General features: G+C 35.7%; 1 pseudogene; it reads left to right on the top strand.

The window, feature by feature from the left end:
• The first annotated feature begins 1,378 nt into the window (after positions 1-1,378).
• On the top strand, positions 1,379-8,663 carry LOC112516822 (annotated as a pseudogene).
• Positions 8,664-17,114: the final 8,451 nt, after the last annotated feature.

The raw sequence follows: 17,114 nt of genomic DNA, 5'->3' as shown, positions 1-17,114 counted from the left end.
AATTATAAAAAAAATTTGAATCAAAGTAATTACATAAAAACGGAACTTATAGTTAATTTAATACTAATATCACTAATTTTTTTAAAATTTTATATCTTCAAATTTATATTTCAATAAAAAATAAAAACATTTATTTTTTCTCAAAACTACATAGCATCATAACATTGGTAGATCCAAAATATAAAACAAAACATTAAAATCAAGATGTATCTTACTGCATTATGCAAATACTCTTTTAATAATTTAAAAATTAAAATATTTGATTTTTAACGAGACTTGGAAGTGGGAGTGAAGGTTGTGAAAAATTTAAAAATTGTGCATTATTGTATGATATATAATACTTTTAGAATTCAGGAAATAATAGAAACTTGTTTTTTTAAATATTTTAATATTATAGTATATAATTTTTTTGATAAAAAATTTTAAAAACCATTTTTTATGCATTAAGTATTATTTATTGATATATATCATTTAAAATTTAAGATTACAAATAAATTGTGTAAATCTACAATCTATTAAAGCTCCATGTTTGAATTCGTGTAATTAATTGTAGATAAACATAATCAAATACTGAATATGTATCTCATTTTAAATATAAAAAAATTAAAATATATTTAGAATAATCATAAAACATTTGACAAAACTCTTAAAAATAATTTTTTAAGCATGAAATACTGTTTATTGATGCATATTACTTAAAATTCAAGACTACAAGTAAATTGTGCGTAAGTACAACTTATTAAAGTTCGTGTAACTAACTGCAAATAAACATAATCAAATAGAGGATAAATATCTCATTTTAAATATAAAAAAATCCAAAATATAATTAGGATAATCATTGAGTTCTAACAAAATACTTAATTATTATTTTTATAAAAAGTTATATTATTAAACAAAACAAAAATGAGTTAAAGAAATACACACAAAAAAAAATTAAATAGTTAGTTTGGTACTAATATCAATAACCTTTTTTTATAGTTTTTTTATGATATATCTTCATATTTATATTTTATTCAAAAATAAAAATATTATCGATTTCTTAAAATCACATAAATTTGTATTAAACATTAACTGAGACAAAAAAAATGGAACATTAAAATTGAGATGTATCTTGCTATGTGAGTACGTTTCTAGTTATTAAATAAAAAATAAATGATTTCATTATTAAATCTAAATTATATTACAATAAAAAAATTAAATTATAGAAATTAAAAAAAACAGAAAATTTTAAAATATGCTCTAAATAATCGAACATAAACGTAAATTAAAAAAAAAAGATCGTGCTATCATTCGCATATTCTCGAATCCCGTTTGCCCTTCTTCTTCGGTCTCCTCCTCTCTCTATCTCTTGTCTTCTGGCAACTGTGATCTCTCGCTGCTATTGCTCTGCTATCAGTCGCAGGTATGTGAACCCCTTCTATTTCTAGGTTTGAAACAATGGCTTATGTGACTTCTTTGGTGTTCTAAAACGATGATTCTTTAATGTGTAAGTGTTTGGGTATATTTTCCTTTGATTTTTTGAAGTCCGCAGATTTTCTTTCAACATCCCTAATCTTCGTTTTTTGATACACTCATTGTGTTCCTATCTTAATTTTGTGATTACCCCACCAATGTGTTCCCTTTTTTCTATGAACCCGAGTGTTTGATAAAAGTTTCAATGACAAAAAATTTCATGTTATAAACCAATTCCCTTGGGTGGTTTATCAGAAATGGTTGTGGTGTTGAGCATTGGGTGGTAGTTTAAACTGTATGTGTAGTACTAATATATTATTTAGTTTTCTTGAGTTTGGTGTTGTTCATGGAGATTTTTCAATTTAACTTGTAGGGATTACGTAAAACAAAGCCTTGGCTGAGATATCTACCCAAGTAATCCAAATAGAAGCCCTTTTCACGAGACACCTATCTAGTACAAAACATGCTCAATTAGTACAAGGCTTATAATACAATTGCACATAAATTGATGTCGCATCATCCCCGTACATACATCATGAAATTCATATTTTTTTACTTTGTAATTGTATAAATAGAAAAAATGTAGCTATCTTTTGTGAACTTACTATGTAATCAAAATTCTTTAGTTTCTTAGAGCAATCAGTGACTTAACATCAACCAGAGACCTAGAAATTTTTTTAAGTGGTGGCACCATTAGACTATAAGAAACAACTATAGAGATATTTTTTCACAAAATCATCATTGGTCTGACGGTTAGTTCATTGCTTTTCATATGTGAGGTTGGTTGTTCCAAGTCTTTTATTGCAAATTTTTTTCCTGAACATAATAAATCTTAAATTAAAAGCTAAAAACTAAGAAAATGACACTAACAAGATGCAAATTCAGGTCTAGGGTGGAAGAAAAGACTTGCAAACTAACTCTACCGAGGAAACTTGTGTTCTCATTGTAGTTTCAAAATCTATACGGTGGCACACAAACAAATTGATATGGTGACACTTTTCACGACCCTATAATTTTTTACACTACGATGGAAGAATGTGGTGTCGGCCTGTGCCACCATATGCACTACTCTGGTCCGTCCCTGATATCAACCCACAACTATGCAATCAGACGCTAATATCAAACCACAACTATGCAATTGTGCTCTAAATATTCAGGAGTAGTTGCATACCAATTGTTAGCCATATATGCATCAAGTTATAATAACAAATTTTTCACCCATAATAAAACGTGGCATGGGAGTTAACCTATAAAGTTCGATTGAGTGAGACATGCTCTATATCTCAACTAACATATCAATGTGTTGGTTAAGCCATGGTAGGTATGAAGATGAAAGCATAACCCATATGTATGCTATCTCACATTATAACACCAAACTACAACATTATAAAGCATTGATGACTTGACATGTTTGAGGATATTAACTCTATGACAACTTATTCTTACAAAAGAATGTTCTATGGTTCTAGAGAAGAGCAACTCACCATGTTAACATTGCAAGTCTTGTGGGAAGAATTTCTTAAATGAAGCCTATTTTTGCCTTTGTTGTTATTTCATTGTAAACTACTTTGTTTATGAGCTTAAATATCAAATATTTCTTTTGACTTTATGTTACCCAAAGTCTCTTGATCATTGTTTATTTGTTCGGTATGATTTTGTTTATGAGCTTAAATTTCAGATTTATGCATTTCTAATTGCCACTTCAGTTGTGATGACTTTTTTAGTTCTTTGCTTAGTTCAAATGATCAATTACTCCATTTTCTTCCACATTGATTCTAGTAGTTAGGACTTGGGTTATGTAGATTAAGCTTAACCGATACCATCAATTTTGTAGTCCTCCTTATTGAATCGGACTTTTGGTGATAGATGTAGGTATTTGTAGCCATGTATACGTTTTTTATGTTGTGTTCTAAATTCTACATTGAAGTACTTGTTGTGGCCATTGGATAAACAGATTGCAAGAAGGAACAATATTTGAGGTCGTTTTCTAGTTTAGCTGTTAATATACAACATATGTTCGTGGCCATTATTTGAGGACATAAATTCTAGCACACTTTGCTCTTCTTTGCATCCATGACCATTAGTTCCATTGTTCATTTATGATATACCATTTGTATGACCTATGATGAACTATATATAAATATTTTGATTGATGTATGTTATGTTGCAAAGTGATATATGGTTTATATYTTTTTGTAATTTATATTTGCAAGTTAATTTGTTAGTTTAGAATATTTATCAAGTGGTCATATTTCATTAAACATTAAGTCATAAAAGAGGGTTAAAATGGTAATTTTATGTCATTCAGACATCTCATTCAGAACATTTACCCGTCATTGTTATGCACTAAATCATACATAGCCTCTTTATCATTATGACCACTTAATCATTTTGCACCAAATCAATTGGCATCTACTACAACCTCAAATCCAAATAAAACACAGGGTTTTGACTTCAAGGATTTGAAAAAATGCAACAAATTGGCTTCCATTCAAAGAAAAATGCAACCAAGGGTTTTGGCTGGCTTCGATTCGAAGAAAACTCCCCACCAAGGGGCTTGATTTGGCTTATGGAATAGCAAGTGTTTGGTGTTCTATTTCTTGTATCCAGAAAACCCTAATCCAGAATTGAGATCTCAGATTCGTCTTGTTGCTTCACAGCATCTGACTTGTGTTCTACTCCTTATTCGATCAAACATGAAGGTTATGAAATTTGTTTACGGGTTGCTTGATCTACGGTATTTAACTTTATCATGATTAGAATGTTAAAGATATAGTTACATAAATTTATAGGGTATTCATTTTATGGATGCTTCTTCTGATTTTATATGTTTTGTATCACAAACTTTTTGGATGAATTTGTACAAATTTATTGTTCATTTCTTGATGTCTTGAGGGACTTTGTTTGGAACTATTGACAATTTTTTTTTTTTTTATATATAAGCTTATGTTTGGACTTGTGTTTCATGGTGGAGGGCAATTGAGTTTGAATTTTGGAGCTTTTTGTTCTGCTGCTGTAGTTCTATTTGAAATTTAAGCTTTCTGTTATGCTTATTCATCTGCATCGACTGTTGTGTTTGGACTTTGGAATATCATTTATACACTTCGTTTGTATATTTGTTTGCTGATTAGATACCATTGAAGCTTGTTAAAATTCAACTTATGTGGTTATGTTATATTATGATTATATTGCACTAACTGTGGTACCAAGCAAGTAAAGGTGATTTTCAGCATGTTGAAATGAAGGTCATAGTCACTTTGAAAATCCAAAATATTAACATGTCACTTCTCTTTCTGGGAATGCCTAATACATGTTTTAAACCACACCTCACTGCATAACGTTAAACCCCATTCCTCACATACATAAGTGTGTATATATATATATATATATGTATAGTGGGGTGGGGGTGGGTGGGTGGCTTAATCATGTATCCCTAAAAGGTTGAGAACCATGAGGTCCAMTCTCAACCATTTAATGGTTTTGATCAAAGGCTATGAAACAAAGTGATAATTTTGTAATAAATACGAAAACCCTAACCAATTTTAATTCTAAATGGAAGTTTAACCTATAAATGATAAAAAAAGGTTTTGACCTAATTTCAATCAGGGAAGTAGATAGTTCCTTATATTCTATAAATATAATAAATCTTTACTTTTCAAACTAAAATAAAACAACCATTTTTTAATATAAAATACTTAAATTACATAAAAAAATTTAAAAAGGAGAATTTTATTCCTTTATTTTTTATTTTGACTCCAATATCATCATATTCTTTTGTGAAATTTTTAACTGCAATTTTCAAATGGAACATTATAAGTGATTAACATGTGCTTGGTTCACAATGTAAAACAACAGTACATTGTTTCACATAAGCGGCATTGTGTTCTCAGTTTAACTTTAACCCATATTGTTTTCGTGCCTTTTGTAGCTCTAGTATTAAACGAAGCAAAAACACATGGTAGTACCTTAACGAGTGATATGTCGCAAAAGAGCATACATCAAACCAACCAAATGAACTTTTTGCAGCTGTGGTGTACCAAATTTGCAGCAAGTAACCCATGAGCTTCGAATCCGACAACCCATTATGATTCATGGGCAACAGGCATACTCTCGTCTTTTGACGGTGTGTTTGTAATACTGCAAACAAGTTCAATCCCATAGGTTGTTTGATGAATCGCCTCAAAGAGTCGTACAAGCCTCCAGAGCCGTTAACCTCATTCATGCTCAAAGTTTGCTACTTGGATTTGATTCAAAAGGGAAACTTGGCAATGCCATTGTCGATTTGCATGCGAAATGCGGCAACATGGACTTTGCTCAAAAAGCTTTTGAGCAGTTGGAACAAAAAGATACACGGGCTTGGAACTCAATTTTATCGATGCACTCAAGGCATGGAATGTTAGAAGATGTTAAACACATTTTCGGCGCTATGCAAATTTATGGGGTGTATCCAAATCAATTCACCTATGCCGTTGTTTTATCGGTTTATGCTAGACTGACTGACATTATGTTGGGTAAAGTGGTGCACTGTCATGTTATCAAAACAGGGTTCATATGTAATTCATTTTGTGAAGGATCACTTATTGACATGTATGCAAAATGTGCCCTTGTTGATGATGCATGGGAGATATTTGATGGGTCTGTATGCTCTGATACAGTTTCTTGGACGGCGATGATTGGCGGGTATGTTCAAGTTGGTTTTCTTGAAAAGGCTCTAAGATTATTTAAGGATATGTTGCCACTGGGCCATATACCAGACCAAGTAGCATTTGTAACTATCATAAGCGCATGCCTGGAATCTGGACATCTTGATGATGCACGCCATTTTTTCAACCAAATGCCTAATCCAAATGCTGTTGCATGGAATGTCATGATCTCAGGGCATGCTCGTGAAGGTTGTCACAATGTAGTTATTGATTATTTCCAAGGTATGATTAGATCTGGGGTTAAACCCACAAGATCCACTCTAGGAAGTGTTTTGAGTGCTATTGCTATTACATTTGATCTAGATTGTGGTTCTCAAGTTCATTCTCAAGCAATCAAACAAGGGTTATGTTCCAATGTTTATGTGGGAAGTTCCTTAATCAATATGTATGCAAAGTGTCAAGAAATGGATTCTGCAAGGAGTGTCTTTGATGCTTTAGATGAGAAAAATATTGTTTTGTGGAACACAATGCTCGGGGGTTATGCACAAAATAAAAATGTTGATGAAGTGATTCATCTATTTATAAACATGAGATGTTCTGGCTTCCAACCTGATGAATTTACTTATACCAGTGTTTTGAGCGCATGTGCTTCTTTGAGAAGTGTCGAAATAGGGAAACAGTTGCATTCACTTGCTATCAAAAACAAGTTTGATGCGAATTTATTTGTGGGAAATGCATTGGTAGATATGTATGCAAAAGCCAGTTGTCTATATGATGCCAGAAAACAGTTTGACATGATAGAAAATCGAGATAATGTTTCTTGGAATGTAATGATAGTTGGGTTTGTGCAGGAAGAAGAAGAAGAGGATGCCTTYAGCATGTTTCAGAGAATGAGATCAGATGGGATTGCACCTGATGAGGTGTGCTTTGCCAGTATACTCAGTGCTTGTGCAAATATCCGATCTCTCAGCAAAGGAAAACAGTTGCATTGCCTTTTAGTCAAGTATAATATGGCAACCAGCCTTTATGCTGGAAGCTCTCTTCTTGATATGTATTCTAAGTGTGGGGTCATTTTGGATGCACAAGAAATTTTCTCTTCCATGCCAGAGAAAAATGTAGCATCTACGAATGCTTTAATTAGTGGGTATGCTCAGAAAAACATGGATTTAGCTGTAAATTTGTTTAAAGGTATGCAGTCTCAAGGAGTGAGTCCATCAGAGGTTACATTGGCAAGCATATTGGATGGCTGCAATGAACCTTCCAAATCAAAACTTGGAAGACAAATTCACAGTTTAGTGACAAAATACGGTTTCTCTTATGACGATGAATTTTTGGTTGTTTCTCTTCTGGGCATGTATTTCAACTCCCAGGCAAGTGCAAGTGCTTTGGTTGTCTTCTTAGAGTTGCCAAACATAAAGAGCACAGTTTTGTGGACTGTTGTTGTATCAGGGCTTGTTCAAAATGATTGCAGCAAGGAGGCACTGGCGATATACCAAGAAATGCGCAGATACAATGCCATGCCTGATCAAGCAACATTTGTTAGTGTTCTTAAAGCATGTGCGACCTTRGCGTCTCTACAGGATGGCCAAGAGGTGCATTCGCTTGTTTTCCACACGGGTTTTGACTTGGATGAGTTGACTGGTAGTGCTCTTGTAGACATGTATGCAAAGTGTGGGGATGTTGCAAGTTCTTCACAAGTCTTTAAGGAATTAGTGAAGAAAAAAGATGTCATCACATGGAACTCAATGATAGTTGGATTTGCCAAAAACGGGTATGCTGAGAATGCACTACAAATCTTTGGCAAAATGAGGCAGTCAAATATAAAGCCTGATGATGTCACATTGCTCGGAGTACTTACTGCATGTAGTCATGCGGGAAAAGTTTCTGAAGGACGTCATATATTTGATACCATGACYAATCACTATAACATTCAACCACGCATGGATCATATTTCCTGTATGATTGATCTTCTTGGGAGATGGGGTTATCTCAAGGAGGCTGAGGAATTCATTAACAAACTAGAATTTAAACCAAATGCAATCATTTGGGCTACATTTCTTGGGGCCTGTAGAATACACGGTGATGAAGAAAGAGGAAAACGTGCAAGTAAAGAGCTCTCTACTTTAGAGCCCCAAAGCTCAGCTTCTTTCGTGTTGCTTTCCAATATATATGCAGCTTCAGGGCATTGGGACCAAGTGAACTTTGTCAGGAGGGAAATGAAGGAAAAGGGAGTTAAAAAGCATCCTGGACATAGCTGGATTAAGTTGGGACGGGACACACACATGTTTGTTTCAGGAGATGAGTCCCATTCTAGTTCTGCTGAAATATTATCCCTTTTGAAGGAACTGAAAGCACCAATGAAGGATGAGGTATGTGTTCCAGGAACTGAATCTTGTTTTTGTTGAGAAGGTATGAGAATATAACACCTTCGCTTGATGGTGTTGTAGAGTAAGAAAAATCATGGTAGCCATGTAAGATCATTATTTTGTAAAAGAACAGAGATAAACATGATAGGTGAATCAATTGAATTTTGTTGGTGGTGGTGTTGTGGGGACTGCCAAATGACTCCTAGTTGCTCATGAATGTATTCTAAAGTGGATGATTGACTCATTCTATACTAGAAATAATTGCAAAATATCCTTTGGGAGAATGCGAATGTTAGCTGAAAGTATACATTCTGCTTCTTGCGGTTGATTTGTCAAGGTGGTTCGAACGTTCAAACTATTATTTTGCTTTTCTGGTAAGGACAAATACCTGATTGTGTTATAAAGATTCCAAAGATGAAGTTCTTAATTGCTGGTATAATATCTTGCAGATCTTTCTCCACAAGAAAGTTGGAAGTTGGATTGTGGCAATTATATAGTTGACTTTTATTGAGACTCATTTTCTGATTTGTTTGGTAGTCCCACTTGCAGATGTTGTAGCATGCTCAGAATTCTCATGGAAAGTAGGTACTTTTCATAGTTCTGTTTTCATTTTTGGGTCTGTTGTGATGGGATTAGTTGTTATTTTCAAATTGACTACTTCCTTGGTTCCAAATAGTTTACAAAAAATACAAAATTCTTTATTTTTGGGTTGTTAAAAAAATACAATATTTTCTTTTTCTGGCAAGTTTTCAATCATTCCTTATAATTAGTACATCTGATTCTGATTTTAGTTCATAATATTTACTTTCTTTTCTCCTTGTTGGTGAACATTTTCCATGTTTGATCAATACTATATTAACACTTTTATTAAATTATGTGTCAACTCAAATGTTGCCTTTTTTGGACAGTGATAAAACACTACTAGAACCATCTTTAAGAGAAAAACATGAGTGTAGTGTTGAGCATGCATTTAAAAGCACGATCATTCTTGTTGCTACAATCGTATTTTTATGATAGACGGATTTTGATCCAGTGGTATTGTATTTGAGATCCTTGATTGGCTTGCTTATGTGTCAAACCTTGTTTTCATCCATTGTTGCAATTCCTTTTGGTTGCTATCTCTATGTTCCTTGTGGCGCTCAAAGCTCACACAATAATCAAGGCATCAAATTTGTTATTTTTGGTTTTTCCACACTTTTTATAATAAAACTACATTGTGTTAATTCTAATTTTGTGATATCTTTTGTTCTTTTCACATTCTTGTTTGTAAATAAGTGACCAAACCAAACAAAGCCGATATATCCCACTTGAAAGTAAGGTCTGGGAGGGGTAAAATGTAAGGTCTGGCTGGCTTTTGCATGATGCAAAGGTGTGTGCAACGGGTAATCAGGAAATATAACATGTAGAATAACGATTCAATTGTGTGTATATATCTATACGATACAGTGGTGTGCAAGCTGACGATGTGATAAGGTAAAACATGTAGAACTTATGTATAAAGCAACTTAAACACGTAAGATGACTATTAAGAAAGTGAAGCAAGAAACCAACTTAATTATATATGTAAAATAATATCTATTGTTGGTTTATGAATTAATATCTAGACTATCTTATAAAGCATTTTGCTCAAAGTCTTAAAAACAACTTTCAATGCATTAAGTATAACTTGTTAAAGCTTAAAATTCCAAAATCTCTTAATTGGCATTATATATACACATTTTACATGTAAGCTATGCATGCCTTCTTATTTGTCAAGGATTATGTTTCCAAGATTAATTTTTTCCCCCTCTTCTCATGCCTCTCCAACTTCACCCTTTCCCAACCCAAGTGACTATTCATGATTCAAAATGCAAGGTTTCTATTTTTGATGCTCACGCTGAAGGTGGCGGTACTCGATGATCACCGTCCTCCTTCATTCTTTAGGCCTTTCACTCTCACTCTTTCATCTCTCGATTCCACAACACAATGAAATCACCACCACATCCTTTCTTTAGCCACACCCTGAAAATATTTTTCCGCCAATATGGTGGATGAAATCCTTTTCGTGCACCCCTTGCATTCTAATACCAACCCATGCTCTGCGATCCTACCTGCTTCTTCTGTCACTCTATCCATGTCTCCACCCTCGAGATTTGAATTTTCTTCATCATCACTGGATAAATCTGACTATTTTCTTTATTTTTACAGACCTAAATTTGTTGTATATGGTATGATTTTTGCAGGAACAAGTTGATGTATGTCCGGTGCAAAAGAATTAAAAAGTTTGTTGTTTCTCAACTGATTCTTAGTTTGTAATGAGGCTTCAAGTTGAGGTATATTATATCCTTGGCTTTATTGTGCATCTGGTCTAGCTAGCTTTTGGGGTTGGTTTAACATTGTTAATGATTTTTCAAGTGGCAAAGTTTAGTTGTTATTCTGAATGGAAGTTCCTTAATAGTTTTTATCGTTCCTGTATGTGCACTTACATAGTACATACTGTATCTAACCACATTTCTATTTTGTGTTTGGTCACCTTGTGCAGATACATAGTACATATTGTATTAGATGAGTTTTGACTTTTTGTCCAGGTGAAGGCAACACCAAAGTGTATGGATTGTGCTAATTTTCCAGCATTTTTAATGGTTAAATTGGGTTTTTTGATTTTTCTTTTTCTTCCAAGATCCTATTTAAATTTGATTTGTTTTATATGTTTTTTCAATGCTAAATGTTTTGAGTTTGAAGGTTAACCTTTGTACTTCTACACTTAATGGTTGGGAAAGGTAGGTTTTGAGCTCTAATAATGTCCATTTGTGCAATGTGGCAGTTTCTTGCGTCTCCCTAGAACTTCAGGGTCAATAAATGTGGGTTGAAGAAAATGTTCATGATGGAGACATGACTCTTCCCTCTCTCTTAAATGCCACCTTGAACTCAATTGAGGTACCATTCTTCTTCGATTAATATATGTGTATGTGTGCATGGATTTGGGTATAGATCTCTCAAGTTTCTTTGGTGTTCTGCTCGCATATTAACAATTTTAATGTAAACTTTTAGCCTTCTATTTAATACTCGGGTCTTTTATGATATTGAGTTTCTTTCATTTTTTGTGATGAGTTAGTAGATCCACATCTTTTCAGATATGGACATCCTATTCTTAGATCTCCTTTTACAACTGTGAATATGTATGCATTTTTTATTTGGTTGTCTTAGTTTGTATTATGGTTATTCCATAGTTATTATTTTTTTCTTCAATTTCTTCTAATTGTTAACAATGCTTATGTGATGCTTGATGAGAAGGGTAGCCAATCTTTGTTATTTTATGTTTCTTCTGATTATTATATAGTTTTCATTAATTTGTCGTGGATCCTAATTTGTTGGGGGCTATAGGAGATATGTTTCAAGCTGATAACCTGCATATGTTATTGTAAAGTAAGTTGATAATCATAACATGTTTAAGAGTTTCTCTCCATCAAGTTGAATTTGGCATAAAGTTGATTCTTAATAAACTTGTTCGTGTGTTCTCTCAGGCGGTATTTTGTCGATGACACTGTTCCTTAAAAGGTCAGTTCTTTGCTATTTTATCTTTCATATATGATTTTTGAATGTACTAGTTGTGTACCTGCGCAATGCGGCAGAATGTAAAATCTGAATAAATGTAAGGAAGAAGGTAGTGTATAAATTGTTTTAAACAAATAACAACATTCAAGTCCATACTTAAGGAAAAAACAACAAAAATCATATATGTGCTTATGTCACTCCAAGGAGCTCTAATTCTGCAAAAATCACTATTGATGTCAACTTGTATCTTCAAAAGTCAAGGTCCAAGCTTGATTACTTTAATGCTTGATAGCCTTCTTCCTTGCAAATCTAATGCATGGAACAATTATGAAAATGCAATTCTACACAGAGATAATAATTCTAAAATGATGAAAACAAAAGGGTTAAGACATCCATGGATGATCAAGGTGTTAAAGAAGATGCATTGCAAACTAATGGAGGATACTTTGAATTAGCGTTAAACTGTAATCATATAAATGGAGCAAATTCAGTGGCAGTAGAAGGAAAGGGTGACAAGGGAAATGTTGCAACTAGCTATAGTGGTAGACCTGCAAGATCCGGTAGTTCTTATGAAAAATCCAGTTGTCTGAATGATCATCTTAAAACCAGCTTATTTCTGAGAAGAGTTAGATGGTATCCTGGTGCCTCGAACAGGTAAGTTGTTGCAACAATCTGGTCTTGTTAATGGTGTTATGGAAGGTATCACTCTTCCTAATGTCTCTTTGGGAAGTTATGCAGCCGAAAAATCAATAATGGGGAAGATACATGATACACATAGGCAAAGTAAGCTTTACGCTGTTAGAATTGCAGTATAGCTATATATGAATCATTTTTTTTATCAGTCATATTGAAGCAATCTAAATAAATCTCCAACCGATTTTCACCAACAAAACCAACCAATATAGTAGTTACGGTTTATAATAAGCCTGGGAAAAAGAATACTAAGAATATGTAGAGAAAAAGAATATTAAGAACACAAATTAACCAAATTTGAAACTGAGCTCAAATACTTAGAAGCACAATCCAATATCGATGGCACCTTGCTCCTCCCCAAAGCTTGTACCAGCAGCCAACAAAACAGAAAAACAGCAAAATAACCCATGGCCATCCAGACAATACAAATTCTAAACCATCCATCATGGAGAAGAGACCAAAACCAAATAATACAAATTTATTTTAAGAAAATCTGTATAGGACCCCTAAAGACACCAACCACCAATAAAATGAATAGCAGAAAAGAGCAGGTGCAGAATAAGAGCAGATCAACAGCATCAGTCCAAACCCAGTAATTGTAAAACAGCAACAGGCCCCAAAAATGGACCAAAACCATATCAGATCTACCAAAACTTCTAAAATGTAAGCATCCATATAAAACTTGATATTGATTGTATTGATTGAAAAATAATAATAATCTGATACACTTTATATAGGTAAAACTAATTACACTTTGGACCCTAGACAATATTAAAAATATAAACTAGACTAGCTGACTTAGTCTAACATTCCCCCGCAAGTTCAGCGCGGTTAGCAATCTGCAACTTGGACCGTAGAAACTCAAAACTTCTGAGAAGACAAGGGCTTTGTAAAAATATCAGCAATTTGGTCGTCTGTGGAGATGAACTTGACAATTAGTTTCCCTTGAGTAACTTGTTCACGAACAAAGTTATAGTCTACTTCAACATGCTTGGTACGGGCATGAAAGACAGGGTTAGCTGTGAGATATGTCGCGCCAAGATTATCACACCAAAGTGTAGGGGCCTTGCTATTCAATCTAAGTTCCTGAAGAAGAGACTTCAGCCAAATCAACTCAGCAACAGTATCTGCAATGGTCTTATACTCGGACTCTGTTGAAGATCGAGAGACAGTCTTCTGCTTGCGAGCAGACCAAGAAATAAGATTCGAGCCTAAGTAGATAGCATATCCCCCCGTGGATCGACGATCGATTGGGCAACCAGCCTAGTCAGAGTCCGAGTAAGCTTGAAGATTTTGGTTCCAATGAGAATCAGAAAAGGCTTGAAGCTGATAGCTCGTATTGTGACAAATCCATAAACCCAAATTGATGGTGCCCTTGAGGTAACGTAAGATCCGTTTACTCCGGCCCAATGATTTTCAGTCGGAGCATGCATGAACTAGCAAACTTTATTGATTGCAAAGGAAATATCAGGACGAGAAAGGGTAGCATACTGAAGAGCCCCGACGGTCTGCCTATAGCGAGAGGGATCATCGAGTAATGGGCTATTATCCGGTAACAACACTTGAGAGGTGCTCATTGGAGTAGCAATCGGTTTACAGTCTGCAAGGCCAGCACGGTGTAAGATCTCACAAACATATTTCCGTTGTGAAAGAACTAAGTCTGCCTCCTTGTGAACAACTTCGACCCCAAAAAAATAATGTAGCTGCCCCATATCTTTAAGAGCAAAGAGAGTATGGAGCTGGTCAACGACGGTGGCGATAGCAGCGGAGTTGTTACCGGTGATGATGATGTCATCAACATATACCAGAAGGTAGATAAGAGAGCCCGGAGATTTGAGAATAAAAAGTGAGGGGTCGGTTTTGGACCCATAAAAACCCAACTATTGAAGAGCATTAGACAGTTTTATAAACCAGGCACGAGGGGCTTGTTTGAGCCCATACAACGACTTGTGTAACAAGCAGATATGATCAGGTTTGGTTTGATCAATGAAGCCAGGAGGTTGACGCATGTAAACAGTTTCCTTGAGATCAYCATGCAGAAATGCGGTCTGAATGTCCAACTGTCTGAGAGGCCATTTGTTGGTGACAACAAGAGACAGGACAGTGCGRATAGTRACAGGCTTGATAACGGGGCTGAAAGTCTCATGATAATCCACGCCATGCTGTTGGTGAAAACCTTTGGCCACAAGGCGGGATTTGTACCTGGTAATCTTTCCATGTTCATCAGTTTTTAACCGGTAAACCCATTTACAATTAACAACACTAGCATTAGAAATAGGGGGCACAAGTGTCCACGTGCCATTCCTATGAAGCGCAACCAACTCATCAGCCATTGCTTGGCGCCATTCTAAAGACTTGTTAGCAACGGTAAAACTGGTGGGTTCAAGAGGTAGAGGTGAGGGAGCGGTGGCAGAGTAAGCGGCTGGGTTATATCGGTCATGTTGTTTGGGATTGGGGCGAAGGAGTGAAGGCCGAGGTATAGAGACGGGTGGTGGAGTATGGGTAAGTTCGGGCGGGGAGGCATCAGAAGGAGAAGGAGGTGGAATAGGTGGTGATGGTGATGATTGTGGAGACGATTGAGGAGGTTCGTGAGGAGGAGATTGAAGAGGGGGTGGCGGTGGAGGCGATTGTGGAGGCTCGGGTGGGAAACCGGGTGGTGGRTTAGGGAATATAGAGATGTAAGGAGGAGTGGATGGTGGTGGTGGGGTTGGTGAAGGCTGGTAGGGAAACACATGCTCATTGAAGCGAACATGTCGGGCAATATAAATCCGGTCATTAGACGGGTCAAAGCAGCGATAGTCGTGGTGAACGGTGCTGTAACCAAGAAAAACGCAGGGAGTGGACCGGAATTTTGTTTTGTGATGATTGTATGGACGAAGATAAGGGAAGCATTGACAACCAAAGACTCGTAAGAAAGAATAATCAGGTTTGCGTTTGAAGACTTGTTCAAAAGGAGATTTATTTGAGGAGACACGAGAAGGGAGACGATTGATGAGGTATACAGCTGTTTCAAAGGCAAGGGACCAGAAGCGTTGAGGAAGACTAGGCTGAGCCAGGAGAGTGAGACCAGTTTCTACAACATGACGATGGCGGCATTCAACAATGCCATTTTGCTCACTGGTGTGAGGACAAGACCTTCTGTGGATGATGCCAATGTTGCGACAAAGATTGGTGAGAGGCCGAAATTCGTGCCCCCAGTCAGATTGAATACACTTTAATTTGGTGTTAAATTGRCGTTCAGTCATGGTAATAAATTGTGTGAACACAGTGTACACATCAGATTTTTGATTTAAAGGATAAATCCACATGTAACGTGTGAAATGGTCAACNGGATAAATCCACATGTAACGTGTGAAATGGTCAACACATAAAAGAAAATAATGATGACCATCAAGAGATGGCGCGGGAGAAGGGCCCTAAACATCACAGTAAACAAGATTTAAAATATTATTGCTACGAAAAGTGGAATCAGGCAAAGATGACTTTGAATATTTTCCCAATTGACAAGAAGAACATAAAGTATTTGATAATTTGTCCGGAACGGGTAAAGAACAATAAGAAACAATTGAACGAAAAACTTGAGCATGAGGATGTCCTAAACGCTGATGCCAAATGTTCGAAGGAGCTTTAACAACAGTGAAGGCAACCTTCGGCARAGACTTGAGTTGAGGAAGACGAATGGAGTACAAACCCTGTTCACTGGGGCCCGTAAGGAGGGTAGTGCGARTAGACTCGTCCTTGACAACAAAATAAGAAGAGTGAAATTCAAAGAAAACATTGTTATCAAGGCAAAATTTTTGAACAGATAAAAGATTTTGTTTTAGTTGAGGAACATGAAGAATGTCGGTTAGGGTAAAGGTTTTGTTTGGTGAGTATATTTTTGATGAACCAATGTGAAAAATGGGTACAGAATTACCGTTACCAACAAGTAAAGAATCGTTACCGTAGTAGGCCTCTGAGCTATCCATGCTAGATAGGTCTGGTGTGGCATGATGAGTTGCATCAGTATCTGGTTTCCAAGCAGGACCAGAAGATGAGCCAGCCTCTGAGTGTGATGTAAAGTTGGCTTGTGGAGCAGGATGAGAGTGGTTCGGCTGAGTTGGGCACTGAGACGGTAGATGACCTATGCCACACCTGTTGCAATGGCCATAGACTGTGTTGTGGGTTGAAGCCCAAGAAAACTGTCGGGGGCCATTGCTATTCTGAGGGCGATTATTGAAACCACTACGAGAGTTGCCACGAGAAGAACCACGAGATCCTCGACCACCTCGATTATTGTTGAAAGACCGAGAACCATAATATGCTTGAGCCCATGGGGTGGGAAGGGGTTTAATTGATAACCAAGTTGAGAAGCCACAAGTTGAATGCTTTGGAGTTGTTGCTGAAGTTGATCGAGATTCGGTTGTTGAACCGAAGATGCAGCAGC

The sequence above is a fragment of the Cynara cardunculus genome (genome assembly GCF_001531365.2).
Source record: "Cynara cardunculus var. scolymus isolate 2C chromosome LG 8, CcrdV1, whole genome shotgun sequence".
In the NCBI taxonomy this organism is placed as follows: domain Eukaryota; kingdom Viridiplantae; phylum Streptophyta; class Magnoliopsida; order Asterales; family Asteraceae; genus Cynara; species Cynara cardunculus.
This window is presented reverse-complemented; position numbering and strand designations above follow the sequence as displayed.